Genomic DNA, 14,722 nt, shown 5'->3' on the forward strand with positions numbered 1-14,722 from the left:
TCGCTGCATTTCACACAACTTACTTTATTACCTGCTTTTCATTTGCCTAGTGAAGACTCTGACCTCTGCATGAAAAAGTCTGTTGGATGGTGATGGCATAGAGAACTTGGCAAAATCAAAGCATTTACAGCATCTATATCTTTGAAGTGCCTGTTTAATAGTGCCATTGTCATGCCAGGCCAAGGCAACACTTCTCTTTGCAATTGAAAGGCTCAGCAGAGCTAGCTGATAAGCACTGCTGCCCTGCTGGGAAATTGACCCTTTGAACTGGGAAGAATCCCTCGAGATAAGCAAGCAATGGAATTTTTATCAGGTCTTGCTTTTTATTGTAGCGTGTTTAGAGTTGTCAGTCTTTCTATGCAGCAAAAGTGTTTTCTCTCTAGTCTAGTAGATGTGTGGGTAATGTAATATTCACACTTTAAAGATGTTGTTTCCAGCTTGGAAGGAATGGCCACGGCATGCTCTCACAGAACAGAAAGGAAGCAATGACAATACAACTTAAATAACAAACGTATGTTGATTTAAGAGCCAAACTTGCAGAGCATCCTAACTCCCAAGGGAAAGGAAAGGAGTCATCAGGATATTTTTACCATCTTCATAGGACAGATATAAAGGGTTTTGCATTGTTACCTTTTTTTAAACAAGGAAAAAACTCAGGAAATACATTTAACAAACTTTTGGATTCATTTCACTAGAGAAATAAGTGCTGTCTTCCACACAAAACCTCATTTTTAGAGCCATAACAATGTTCGCAAGCAAAGCGCTGTGAAAGCACGAGGCTTTTTCTGTGCAGCTGAGAATCTACTTTCATTTAAAGCAGGGATCAGGCTTTTCAAGACTTTTTTTTTTTTAAGCCATAAAACTGTTAGACTTATTGTTTCAAATCTTAGTACCAAAAACAACCAAAAAAAAAAAAAAAAAGAGACCCAGTTTTGAGCTTTGTTCTGTTCCTATCCTGGACTATTGCAGTATGACTGTCCCTGGAAACCACAGCATGGGTCCTGTGGAAAGGCTGCTCTTGGCTGTGGGAGTGTTTAAGTCGCCTTCCCGTGTTCTGGACCAGGACATTGCACGTTCAGCCCGCGCAATCTGTTTGGCAAAGCAGCTGTCTCTGGCAGGCTGTGCATCCAATACAGATGGTTTGAGTTGCAAAGCCTGAAACAGCAACAGAGAAGGTATGTCTCTATTAAATATATCAATCTGAACAGATCCATCTCGTTGACGATCTACAGAACAAAAGGAACCGGTGAAGAAGGGTATTGCGAAGCGATGTGGGAAGCTGCCATTGCAGCGGGGGACGGGACACGTTGCTCTGAGTACAAATTAATCAACTTCAGGCTGACATTCCTTCGTGTCAGGTTTCCCCTTTGGTCTCCCTAAGACACTGTTGCAGTGGAAAACCTTTCTCTCCAAGTAGTTTTATTCCACTTAATTGCTCTTTAAAATGCGCTTTATTCCCTGCTACCAACGTAGCACCGCTGTGCTATATTAATGAATTTGTAATTTGAAGAAGGAGGGCATGGGCTGACATATGGCAAATACATGCTTTAGTTTTGGTAAGCACATGATTTTCAAGATAAACAAAGCTGTTTCCTTATCCTCAGCATGTACTTATTTTGTTTTGCTGATAATGAGAAAAAATTAACACTGTTAAACATGATTGAAACCAGCAGTATCCTCTGCAATTAATGGCTGTGTGAATGACACTGAAAGTATGTTTGCTTTTTCACATTTACTCTAGAGTTCATTTATGTCATGTATATATCCTAACTCCAGAAATTTGTTTCAAATCTCTATAATTTTGTTTTATTTTCAGTCTTCTAAGAGTGGGGTTTTTTTCTGCATTTGCTTCTCAAATGTGTACAGCTAAAAGCTGTCTTTATTAAAAATTGGATTCTATCCAAAAGTTTCCAACTGATGGAAGAGTTTCTAAAAGTATTTGATAACACAGATATTTTGCCTCGTAGTTGGTAACAACTATGTTCCACTTTCAGGTTGACGTATATCATAGTTCCAAAACTTTGTTTTATAAGGAAACTTATGTAAGCCTAAAAATTGAGGGAAGGCAGCAGCTATTCTGCTATTCCAAATTTTAAACGTTTTTGTAAAGTCAATGGGAGACTTCTCAGAAGCCCAAGACTACACCTGTCTGGACAGTGTTTCATTCATCAGTAACTGGTCCCCTGACTCTGAGACCAGATGCCAGACTGTCCAAATCCATGTTGTGTATCCCTTGCTTGTAACTGTACTGCACTGTGCTCCTCACCACACGTGTGCTCTTCACAGAGACGTTGCTCTTTGGTGGACTGTCTTTCTATATTTTCCGTTTATTGAGTCTCAAATACTCATCAGGGAGCTGAGAGCATGTTATATGTGTTGGGGTATTACATGAAAGTGTGGGCTGAGTGATTCAAAGCCTCACTCATAGAATCATAGAATGGTAGGTGTTGGAAGGGACCTTTAGAGGTCATCTAGTCCAACCCCCATGCAGAAGCAGGTTCACCTAGATCAGGTCACATAGGAACATGTCCGGGCGGGTCTAGAAGTCCTCCAAGGAAGGAGACTCCACAACCCCTCTGGGCAGCCTGTGCCACTGCTCCCTCACCCTCACAGTAAAATAGCTTTTTCTTATATTTAAGTGGAACTTTTTGTGTTCCAGCTTCATCCCATGACCCCTTGTCCTGTTGCTAGCTACTGTAGAAAAAAGGGATGTCCCAACCTCCTGACACCCACTCCGTAGGTATTTGTAAAAGTTAATAAGATCTCCCCTCACTCATTTAGCACTGGAGGACTGTGGAGAAACCCAAACACAACTCTTCAGGCCCATCTGGTAGGATGAGTGGAGCCTACCACCAGTGAAACAGTGTAGGTGACTGCAGGCTAGTGCTTGAGCTTGTGCCCTGGCCCTGTTTCATTTACTATTGCAGAGTGTCTAGACTGTCCTTATTGTTAAAGGAGGGCTGAAGTACACCAGGTGCCTCTTGGCTATGGTGACTGGCTGTATTTAGCACTGCACAGGCTGCAGCTGCACCAAAGGCTCAGTCTCACACATCCTCCCTGGGCTGTGGGCTGAAGGCTCTTGGTCCTGGCCTCCAACAAAAGTGCTCAGTGTGAGCTGCACAGCACAGCTGTCCACCCAGTTTGCTCCCGGGAGCTTCCTTTCTGTTGGCCCCCTGGCTCCAAGAGAACACCATTCTGCACCTACAAGACAAATACCCAGTAGATTGTTGTGCATATGCAGTAAGGGAGACGTTCATCTAGGATGTAAAAAGAGGAGCTGGGATGAAAAGGTGCTGTGATGGGTAACTGAGCCTGAACTGAGACCAGTGGTCTGTCCAGAGAAAAAGTTAGGCACTGCTGCCTTACAGTGCTGTTGCAGAGGCTGCATCGTCTCTAACTTCTTTACTAAAACAGGGTAGCCAAGAGTCTCACCAGTGTCATGGGAAGGGAGGCTGACGCCATAAAAAATGGGAACTTGGTTTATAAGTATCTTTGGTATAACATAGGCCTGTTTTCATTTTAAAAGACAAGACTCCTTTTAATACAAAGCCCAGCTTCTGAAGTGGTTTCTCTCCACCAAATCTCAAAACGTCTTTGTGCCATGGAGTTGTGGGAGGAGGAAAAAAAGGAGCCTGCAATTTGGAGACCTCTTGTGATTTTTTTTTTTTTTGCTTTATCTTTTAAAATAAGGAAGTGATGTGTCCCTTCTTAGCTGTTTCCATGGACTGAGCTGTAAATGTAAAATTTTGGGGCCCTTTGTCATTAATACTACAAATCCCAGAAAGCGATTGCATTGTGAACAGCACAGCAAAAGTAGCAGGTTGGTTTATGCTTCATCATCATTCTTCTGACTAATGATGTCTGATTTCTTCCAACACCTCTCATATGAGGGTTCTAGCTCTGCTCTTTGAAACAGATGTACAACTATGATGGTAATTAGATCAGCTCCAGTGACCCAGCTCCAGTGACCGAACTTGGCCTGCTCTCCCCAGAGGGGTTCTCCTGTTTTGCTTACATCAGTGCCTAGGAGCAAGAGTGCTGTGCAGAGCAAAACATGTTATTAGCTAGAGAAGTGGATTCCGTTGCTGCATTGGCCTTCTAGAGGAGAGATGTGCATGCTGAAACATTTACTAATCAAGTTCCAATCACTGAGAAGGAACTAAGGTGACTGTCGTTAGTATTTCATGGATGCTGCTTTGCAGATGAGTTGAGGTATTAGTGCTTTCAGCATTCCTGCATCATTACCCCTGGTAATGAAAAATGTCTTGTAAAATAACAAGAGTTTCTCTGAATTTTTGAAGGATATGACATTAACTTCTCCACTGTTCTAAAGAGCTTTTCTTTGCCTCCATTTAACAGAGTCAAACACGTGAAGTGTTGATAATAGTCACCCACTATTTTACAGTATTGTCAAAGTAGTGTTCAAATAAGTAACCTTTGCAAAACAAGGTAGTGTCAAGCCATCTTTCAGATGAGGAAAGCTGACAAAGAGTGTAAAGATTCTGTTGGAGAACTGTTAATGGTTGCAGGAGGTGACAGTAAACCTTGACCCATACCTAAGAAGCTGAGTTTGTATCCTACACTCTGTTTTCATAGCTGCTGTATCTTTCCTTAAACATTCTGCATAGGTCTAATGATACAGAAGAGTCATTCTGTCTCATGGGTAGGAATTGAAAGGGTAATGTACAAACGTCTTGCTGGAAAGGGTGATGAGATTTGATCACTTGACAATAGGCACAATCAATAATGCTTAAAATAACTAGGAGTGTGTTCAGTTCTGCCTCAGGTAGTCAGCACTGTCCCCAAAAACAAATGGCTGCTGTTTGAGGGGTTCAGTCTTTCCCAAGATGGACCATGTGCTTGATTATTGCCTTGTTGGTCAGGGCAGAGACTGGCTTTCTAAATGATGAGATTTACTTTGGGTTCTCATTAAATGCTTTATTTTGTGGTGTGACACATGATATGCCCTGCGGTGTGTCATGTGCTGTGATACTAATCAACATTCAATACCAAAAGAGAGCAGCTGCTCCAAAGTCAGCATGTCTGAACAGTCCTGTGCCCAGCAGGGTATCGCTTAATTCACCCTAATGGATAAAGAACTGGCCTCATAACAGTTATGTAAATGAGGCTAATGATCAGGGAAAAAATGCAAACTAGTTTTCTGGTATTCACAGATAGGTGTAATCAGAGGTAATAGCTTGATCCAGAAACTTACACTCCAACATTTATTTGTTGATAGTACAAAATGGGAATGGCTTCTTTCACTGTTTGTCTCTTCTGAAGTTATTAACTTCACAAAAGTTGATGAATGCTCTTACATTCTCATTAAGAGAGTTACAAGCCTTAATGGGTAAGGCTGTAGATAATTGCATCTCCTAAACTTACCTCGGTCATTTTCACTGTGTGGTAACAGATCTCTGTTGAAAATCCACCTCTGGGAAGACCAGCGTATTGATTCAGGGGTTTTTGACCTTCTTACAATTAGCTCCACCGTCTTCTGTAGACTAGAAAAATCCTGAGGAGGCAAGCTGTCTGTCACAGTTGTGGCAGCTGAGGTTATAATTATGTATAAAGGTCTCATTTTTGCATCTAAGCTGTAGCGTACTGGCCGAGCCACCTTCCATTTCCCCTGACACTCCTCCCCGTTTGTGAAGCCTGTTGTTCCCCTCGCAGGTGTGTCATCCTGGTGGCACAGCTGATGCCACTTGATTCATGCCTTGGAAAACTTGATCAGTTACAATGACATAGCCTAACAGTATCAAGTAGGAGGTGATATAGCTGCAATTTTAACAAGTCATCAACAACTTGGGTGTTTTAGACAGTGCCAAGTGCATGCTTCTGACTCTATGCTACAAGCTGGTTTTGGCAATGTAGATTTGTCCAACAGTGGTCTTCCTGGTGTGATGTGTAGTGAAAAAGTAAATCCAGCCTTAATCTCACTTACACGAGGAAGCTAAGCAATGCTTGAGGCTCTGTGGTCCTGAAGCAGATACAGTCTGAGTTGGCATGGGCATTCCTTATTTTCTGTAGTTTTGTGTAGTTAGTTTGCACCACATGAAATTCTGCAAGAGGTGGTTTCACTCCTGCCAAGTGGACACCTCCCTGGACCTTTGCATGGTGACTGAGTCTTGCCAAATTTTAGATATTATCTGCTCAGCACACCAAGAATTGTTTGAGGAAGAACTTTCTAATCCAACTGCATAATGTCACCACGTTGGTTGAGAAAGCTGTGGCAGTGCGCAAAACAAGGTCAGGATTCTCCATTCTGCAGCTGAAGTCCCCTTAATGAAACTGTGGCTACTTTAACTGCATTGTCTTTGTAAACCTTTTATCATTTTATTTTATTTTATGTGCCCATTAGTAATCTGTTATGATCCTCTTTCTGCAAATGGAGCTTCCACCAGTCTGGAGGTGTGTGTGGGATATCTGCTGATGAAAGCCAACTGTCTAACCCTAAAAAGTGATTCCTGCCCAAATCCCCACCCTTCTCTTGGGAAAAAGTGGCTCTTGCTTTAAAACCTGTGCAGCGCAAGGTTCAAAGCACCTTGAGAAGCCTCAAGCTCTTGTGATGTTGGAAGTGAAGTCCAGGCCAGCTGTCAATCGATTGCGTTTACAAAAACAATGTAATTATCACTGACTCATTACTTCTGCATATGAGGGAAGGAGAATTGTGAAGGAGTACCACTGAAGAGAAAGTAGATGATGACTGAGAAGGGAGGGATTTGTGTGTGTAACACAAAAATCCAAAGATTACATCAAGCTGTGTATGTGGCTGTTGTGAAACATTTATTCTCATCTTTCCTCTGCTTACTAATTGTCCGAGAGATTATCTTGTCTCAGCAATAATTGTTGTAGACAAGAAAGCAAGTCAGGAAGATATGCAAGTTTAAAGGTACTAAACCGTGGAAAACTTGAACACTAAACATACATGGATATTTTCAGGACTTGTTTTTATAGGTTCTGCATGTGATGCCTTTTCTCAGACCTGTAAGAATGCCATGTCTTGACAAATCACCTGTCAGACATACAGAAAGTCATATCAAGCAGCTTTGATATTCAAAGGTTTTATTTAACAACATCTGATTTGTTGAAATTTACAATTTTGCCTTGAGTTCGCATCGCTATCTCAAATATTTGCTTTCAAAACCTGTTTAAAAGATCCTGAAGCATTATGTAGTGGAAAGGTTGGATGTTTTTCTGCTGTCTCATCCAGAAAATGAACAAACCTTTTCCTTAGAACCTGCAGAAATGCAGAAATTAATCTTGAACTATGTTTGCAAAAGCGGACGGACACTTGAGCAGATACCCTCAGCCTCGGATGCTGGAACTCATAGCAACACTGGAATGCTTCACTTCATGGTGGCTGAATGTAAACATATTTTTAAAAATAGAGGGGGAGGTACTTGTCTGTTCTAAAAGCATGCCTTGTCTATAGCCACAGGTTCCATTAGCACTTGTTCACTTCCATTAAACTCTGGTCCTCTTTCAAAGCTAAGGCATTACTGCTTCAAGGCTGTGCATCTGAAGGAGTCTGTCTTCCTGAGCAAGCTGGTGAGAAAAGCTCGAGTGGGTGTAGCTTAAAGCTCCAGAGGTTGCCAGGTGTCTGGTATTGTCAAGTCATTGCTGTTTCAGCAGCTGACACTACCATAAGGACTTAAGGATAAATGGATGCTCGTACAAAGGTCATGCTTGTCAAGGGCACTGGTTGAGTGTTATTACACCAATCTTCATTGTTACTGCATGCTTCATATATAAGGGTCTTCATTGCTATGGATAATCTAACATCTTCTTCTATGAAAATATGCTTATATATTCTTAAGAGCCTGCAAATATTTCTATAAATACAGTTAAAGAAATAAGTACGTATTGGAGGTTGCAGACTTGTCTGTGGTAATGTCACGTTGGTAATGAGGTGAAGCTTGATATTTAGGGGACTTAATCTTCCCTGTTGTAGTTACAATTCAATATCTTGCCAAATGATGTGGAAAGGGTAATGACTGCCAGCTAAGAAACATCATTAACTGGGTTTCTTTTGGGATATTTGAGAACTTTGCTGTTATCCTACTGAAAACCAGGTATAACTCGTGTCTGAAATACATACAGCCTGCCCACTTGGCCTCCAGCTTCAAGTGCAGTAGAGTTGAAGAGAAGGAAAGGAGCACTTTTATGTCTCCAACCTCCTGATCCTAAATATCTAGCTCTGTGGTGACAGGACTACTTGGAGGAGAAATTTGCTTCTTTCAAATGCCTTTGGATTGTGATTCTGCCAAGTCTGGGGATTTTACTGATCTAGCACTTCTTGCCTAATCTTTCTCCTTGGTTCATACCTGTGTGTCCATAATCCCAAGAGCACTTGGCAGGCAACTGAGATAAGTGCTGGTGAAGCCATCTTCCCTGGCTACCTTTTGATGTGGTTTTGATGTATCAGTGTACTTATAATAGCTAGCTACTGACCAGGAGGGGGACTTTCCTCCCATCTCCTCCTTAATAGTGACAATTGCACTCGGCTCATCCTGCAATAAACCAGTTCTGGGAGCTAAACCAGCAGAGAAAAACTAATCATAGTCTAAAAAAAAAAATAAAGGATGTGACCTCCCAAATTGACACTCCTCACTCCAAGCAAAAAGCCTGTTTGGGTTTCCCAGAAAATGTGCTGAATCACAACCCTCCTAGGACAAGAGACAGCAAGCTTAAACCTTGCACATTTACCCCCCATCTTACTCAGTCATACACAGATTAATTTCATTAGTAAGCTGAAGTTTGTACGAGGCACAAAACCCCCTTAACACTCATTTTTATTTGCCCAGGCATGTAAATGGGGTTGGTGTGGTGCCCATTTTAGGGTAATGGGTTACATTACAGCACTTCCATTGGGAAACAAGGCAGTGGGAATTCTTTAAGAAGATGCCAGCTGAGGGAGATTTGTAATGCATTCAAGAGCGACATGGGAGTGAGGGGGAAACCTTCTTGGTTCTCACAGAAGGAATTTCAGTTAGATGGAGGACTTTCTCTTATTCATCTCTTTTTTTTTCTTTTTTTTTTTTTGCCCCTCAAGATAGGAGAGAATAAGAAGGGCGAGGAGGAGATTTTAAGTGTAATTTCTGTTTTAAGGCAGTGACAAAGCATGGAAACTCACTGTAAAACGATGCGTTAGTGTCAGGGTGTCATTTGGATGCTGCCTAGCCCATGACAAGCCTTCTTAAGCATGAAAAAAAGAGACACCTTATAAAAATCAAGAAAGCTACAGTAGCAGGGAGCATGAGGTAGTTGGATAGAAGAGCGGTGAACCTCTGTGGAAGTAGAAGGCTGCCCAGCTTTTACACAAGGTCTTCTGTTTCCTGAGCAAGAAGCAAGAGGGCTATTCCCAGGCTTACCTGCCTGGAGTAGTTATTTAACTATTGAACTTTCTCTGCAAAAGACTGAAACACTTATATTTACTTTTATGGTGCCTTTTGGTAGAGTTTTGTGGCCTTGAGTCTTGGCAGATCATTGATCTGGTAGTCTCTCTCTTGCAACAGCTGTACAAAAGAAAGTTAATAAAGGTGCAATGCATCTCATTATCTACCTGACTTTTTACATCCTCCTTGCATCACTGTCTTCCCTGAGGATGGCCTGTGAGATTAATTGGGTAAAACAAACTCATAGTTAATCTAAGCATTGTTCTCTCACTTGTATTTGTAGTGCGCTTTAGGTATGTTTTTTGGGAAATGGCAGTGTAGCACTCTGCTGGATACCTGCTTCAGTAACTGATAGATTTCCCTCTCCCTGTGGATTTTAAGCAAGAAGACATTACCACAAGCCTTTGCAAATCTCATCTTTGGCTCTTAAAGCTGAGTTTTGTTTTCCCTGGATGTAATGCTGCAGCAGCAGTAGTTATCCTCTGTGTCAAACTTTGCCTTCACTTCACTGGGGTTTTTTTCCCCAAGTTTATGCTGTTGAAAAGCATCACTAGCAACTCATGCAACAGAACTGTACTCAGAAAAGGTTTGAAATTTGGTTTTAAGTAATAGTTTGAATGTTTGCTTCAATGTTAGTTTCTTTTCATGGATGCCCTGCTCCTTGGGCAAGTCTACCTTCATGTGTGTGTCTATGCATGTTGACCAAAACAAAAAAGCCACGTAGTTGCACAATTTCCTTATTTTAATCTAAATCAATTTCCAAACCAATTTAGATAAATTGTGAGGAGTTCTTTTGGAGGCAAGGCCCAAGAACGAAGCTTGACACAGATAAGCGTGACATCATTCATCATCTGCACAGGCTTTGGCACAATACTCACCTGAAAAGTCCCTCAATAAGCAAACAACACATATAGCACCAGCTCTGCAACATTGCATAATGGCTCTCTGATCTGGCGTGTTATTAAAAGCCCAGGCAGCCATTCCACCCTGAGTCAGCCTCTGCTACCAGCAAAGGGCTGTGGGCGCATGTTGGGCCTTGCGCGGCCTGGGAAATGGCAGTGACGGCCCACAGGCATCGGTGTGGGCCAGAGAGCTCCACTCGTGCCCAGACTCAGGCGGCTGCCTCGGCCCCCTGTGACTGTGGGCCACACAGAGGCAATTACAATAAAATCAAGATTACTGTCTTCAGAAAAGCCTCTGGGGTTAAGAGTTTCCAGATATGGCAACAGACCTGTTGGTTCAGGAGCAAGTCTTAGCCCGATCCAGTGATGAAGGGCATTTTAATGAAACTTGAATTCTTTGCTGCTGAAGCAAAGGAGGATCATGGTTTTGAAAGCTGTGCTCGTCCTCTAACAGCATTAAGAAAAGGAAATAAAATAAACAACATGCATGCCTGACAGAGCAGCTGATGCTGGCCAGTCCTCAGGCCAGCGGTAGCTGGTGTAGCTCTCCATAGTAAACCGTTTAGACGCTGTTTCCTTCTTCAATGCTTGGTTGCTGGGTACCTCAGCAGTTCCCTGTGCCATTGTTTGGCAGGTGAAAAGAAAAATGAGCATTTTGAATTAGTATTTTATTGGTTAGGTGCTACTTGATAGTCTCCTGAATTGATATCTGATGTTAGGATTTCCATTTGATGTTCCACTTCCTAAGGTGGTTTCGGGCATCGTCCCCGATTCTTCGGCTCTAAGGTAAGCAGAGGGCAGACTGCGACCACAGGCAACTCAGCAAAGAGAGTGAAAGCCAAGCACCCTGACTCAAACACAAACCTGTGCTGGGCTAAAGTTGTCTTATCCTCGTTTTGTTTGGGTCTTTTTTTAACTTGTTGCATTTCACATGCCTGCTTCCTTTTAATCCTCATATCTTCCCCTCTCTGTTGCATATCATCTTGTCTTTTACCTGCATGTCTCCTGTAGAGCTGATTTTCTCTTACTTAAAAATTGGTTTTCCTTATTTAAAAATTGGCAAAGATTCAGACTTTGGAGCTATCAGAACTCATGACGTGCTGTCTCCATGCCCCTTCTTTGCAGCCTCAGGGAGAAAATATGGGAAGACAGCAGTCAACAACACAGTTGAGAGACCCCAGTATCAGCAGCAGCACTGGTCTGCTGCTGCTCCCAGCAGCACATGGTGATCCGCTGTTGGTGCCAAACTCCCTCGTTTCTTGTAGGCATGAGGCAAGTGGTGCTAAGAGAGAGAGAACAAGGTTTCACCTCTGCATGCAGGGGCATAAAAAGAGAAGTGTTCTTGCTCTGGGGGCCCATAGGCATCCTTCAACCCTTCAGCTTTGCTTCAAGGGCATCCAGTGTGTCAGGTGCCTCCTAGGATCATGTATAGTGGTAAAACTGTGAGGGTGTACTTTCACACTGATGTTTTTAACTTGTCAGAGGAGGTGAGGTTTGACAAGACCTATATCTAGACATACAGGTGGATGCCCACAGGGGTTTCTGAACGTACCAAGGAGAAACTAGTTAAATTTTACTTGTATTTGAGCAATATCTTAAGTGCTCTTGCAGATCAGGTTGTTTATGCATCACTTGAGCAAGACCTTGCTCCTTTATTTGCAAGGCAAACAACTTCCTGCAACTCCACAACAGTCCTGCCTTATAGGAGTTGGTCCCGGTTTTTCCTTATGCTAATACTGACAGATCCAGAGAATGAAATGTGCAATTTTTTTTTCCACTGGGCTGGGTTTTCTAGTAGATCAGCTTGGACCCTGGTGAATCTGCATCCCTTACTCTGGCCTCTTCACTCCCCCAGGGACTTGGTACCACTGGAAGTGGAAAGTACCTTGGTGCAGTAAATGCATCTTAGAGCTCCCTTCCCTGTAGCCTGCAGGCAGGACCATACATGGTTGAGTCTCTGTCCCTAAAATTCCTGAATGGCGTACTTGCCTGGCCAGAGTTAGGGAGCTTTGATCTGTGCATAAATGCTTGGAGAGCAGTTTTAATTCCTGCTTTGTGGACTCCTGTGCTGTCAGAACATACAAAAGCTTTCTGGGTTTGTTTCAGTAAGTGAAATCCAGTGTGTTTTGAATAGTTTTCTCATTGACTTCTCCGAAAGATTTGTTACTCACAGTTTTATTTATTTTTTTATTCTAGCTTCCATTCACCTTACTGCTTACTTTCACCTTTCATAGCTGACTCTTGACTTTTTATTTTAAATGAACAGGTGAGATGATGCTTAATTAAAGCTCTTGCAGTGGAGGTGTTGATCATTAAAGGGTGATGATGTAGAAGCTGAACATGTCTGTTTATCCACAGGAGTAATCGGGCTTGAGAGATGAGTGTTATGCCACTGTCCTACTCAGAGAAGCAGCCTCTGAAGCAGAAAAGGTTAATTTGTTTTCTGCTCCTCGGCCTCTTTTCTGTGACTGCCAACAAAGGTGGCAATTACCAGTGTTATCTCCCGGGATGTTCCCTGATGTGGATAATTGTGAACTGGGAAACCACACTGATACGCTCAGCAGAATTTCGTAGAGGCCAGAGAACACCCCTGGCCTGGTCAGTAGTACAAGAAAGTTGTTACCTAGACTAAATTTGTGCTCATATCTTAGGGCAAAAGGTTCCATATCCATTACAAGTCCCTTGAAGCATCCTGTTGTTTGAAGGATCAGCTCTACCCAGCCGCAGTCAGGAATTTGTAACACGCCTTAAAGGGCAAGTCCGTTTGTGCCTGTCTCTTTTCAGCTTTGGTTGGTTTTTGTTTTTTCAATGGCAACTTCTGTAGCATAGTTTATGCTTCAGGTAACTGGTATGTATGCTGTTGTATTTGTTGCGTAAAAGTAATTAAAGAAAACCCATAGCAACATATTTGTTCTTGTGGAAGCAGCCCGAATCAAGAGATAGTTAAGGAATGACTTTCACAATTTGCAAATGCCTAGAGGGAGTTATGATAGCTGGTTCTTTGGCCTAGCCTTCAAGGATATGGTTCCATCCAGCTTGGGAGCACTGAAACACAGCAAGCCAACATAATTTTGGGTTTTTTTAAAAAAAGAAAATTTAAAATAATAGGCCACTTGAAACAATTTTACAAGAGCTGTAGTAGATTTAACAGGAGTTGCAGTGAGTTTTTCATTGCTGGTGCTTATAAATCAAAATCGAATGTTTTTGTTCATGCACACAGTAATTTTAGGAAAATGTTAGGACCACGTGAGTTCAGGCTAGAAGATCACAATGGATGTTTTTGGCCTGATAATCTTTAAGTTCATTGCCCAGAAAAATATTGTAATTCCTGTGCTCAAGCCAGAAAAATCCAGGAAAATAAAGAGCAGTGCAGCCAACTATCTGTGTACACCCTCAAACGCTTCCGTGTCAGGGAAAGTGTTTGCAAGGGACAGTTTGACTGCCCAGTAAAGTAAATGGATATCTCTTCTTTGGCTTTGGTAGGCTGTAGGTCGGGAATCTTTGCAAACTTACGTGCAACCATGAAATTGGTTGTGCTGCAGAAGTCTCCAAATGAGATTTTTGCAATGTGCTGTGCATACGTGGTGAGCCCTCGCTGAGGAGGACTGCTAAGAAAAGGTCAGGCACCCCTGGAAAAGGAGCAGATAATATATGCAAATTGTTGGTATTTAATTCAATCGTGTAGTGGGGCAGAGTAAACATTATTCCTGACATTTCCATTTTTGATTAATGATGAATGGAGTTGGCAGATGTTCAGCTGGCCACCAGATGGGGTCTGCTCAGTCCAACAAACGGAACAGAAACAGCGTGGGTCTTGTAAAGCCAGCACCGACAAAAGCTCTGACAGAATCATCCAAGTGATACGCCGACTTTGACCTGAAAACAACTTAGTTTACGAATGGAGGTAGTACAACCAGTGAAACTGCTTATGGAAGTGAAATGGGGTGTGGAAGGCTTGGAACTGGTTGATTTGCTGGAGTTTCAGCAGTTTTTTTCCGCTGCGGGAGCCACAGACTGCAGCTTTGATTTCACGGGGCTGGATCCGTGGGAGACCTCGTCCCTTCACCGGCGGTTACAACTGGAAGGTGTCTGGGCACATCTCGCGGCGCAGTCGGTTTGTGGTGGGGCTCGGCTGTTTCTAACGTCGTTAACCCAGGCTAAGCTTTGTGACTGAGACGAGACAGCCCCGTATCTCGCCTGAGCTATCAGCCAGCCGCTGTGTCCGGCTGCCTCTGGCCGTGGTTAATCAGCGCGCGGAAGGGGCCGTGAGGGCTCTTGCCAGCCCCCTCCGAAACTCGCGTGTGGCCGGCGGGGGGAGGACGGGGACCGGGACAAGGACGGGAACAGGGATGCTTCACCGAGTGCTTCTGCCCGCGGCAGCCGCCGCGCCTTTACCGGCCAGGGCCGGCTGCCCCCGGCACC

At 43.0% G+C, this 14,722-nt stretch overlaps 1 protein-coding gene across 3 annotated transcripts in view; it reads left to right on the forward strand.

Moving 5' to 3' along the window:
- Positions 1-14,722, forward strand: part of PRICKLE1 (prickle planar cell polarity protein 1) — a 62,305-nt gene that overhangs the window by 31,931 nt on the left and 15,652 nt on the right. Inside the window, exon 1 of one of the 3 annotated variants that reach the window (XM_062017155.1) lies at positions 14,130-14,204. The exons of 1 other annotated variant lie outside the window; for it this stretch is intronic. The gene's annotated coding sequence lies outside the window, so the exon portion shown is untranslated. Of the gene's footprint in view, positions 1-14,129; positions 14,205-14,301; positions 14,386-14,722 lie in introns of those variants that run through there. One more of the 3 variants, XM_062017165.1, reaches the window with a different exon arrangement.

This window comes from Colius striatus, chromosome 1 (genome assembly GCF_028858725.1).
Source record: "Colius striatus isolate bColStr4 chromosome 1, bColStr4.1.hap1, whole genome shotgun sequence".
Taxonomy (NCBI): domain Eukaryota; kingdom Metazoa; phylum Chordata; class Aves; order Coliiformes; family Coliidae; genus Colius; species Colius striatus.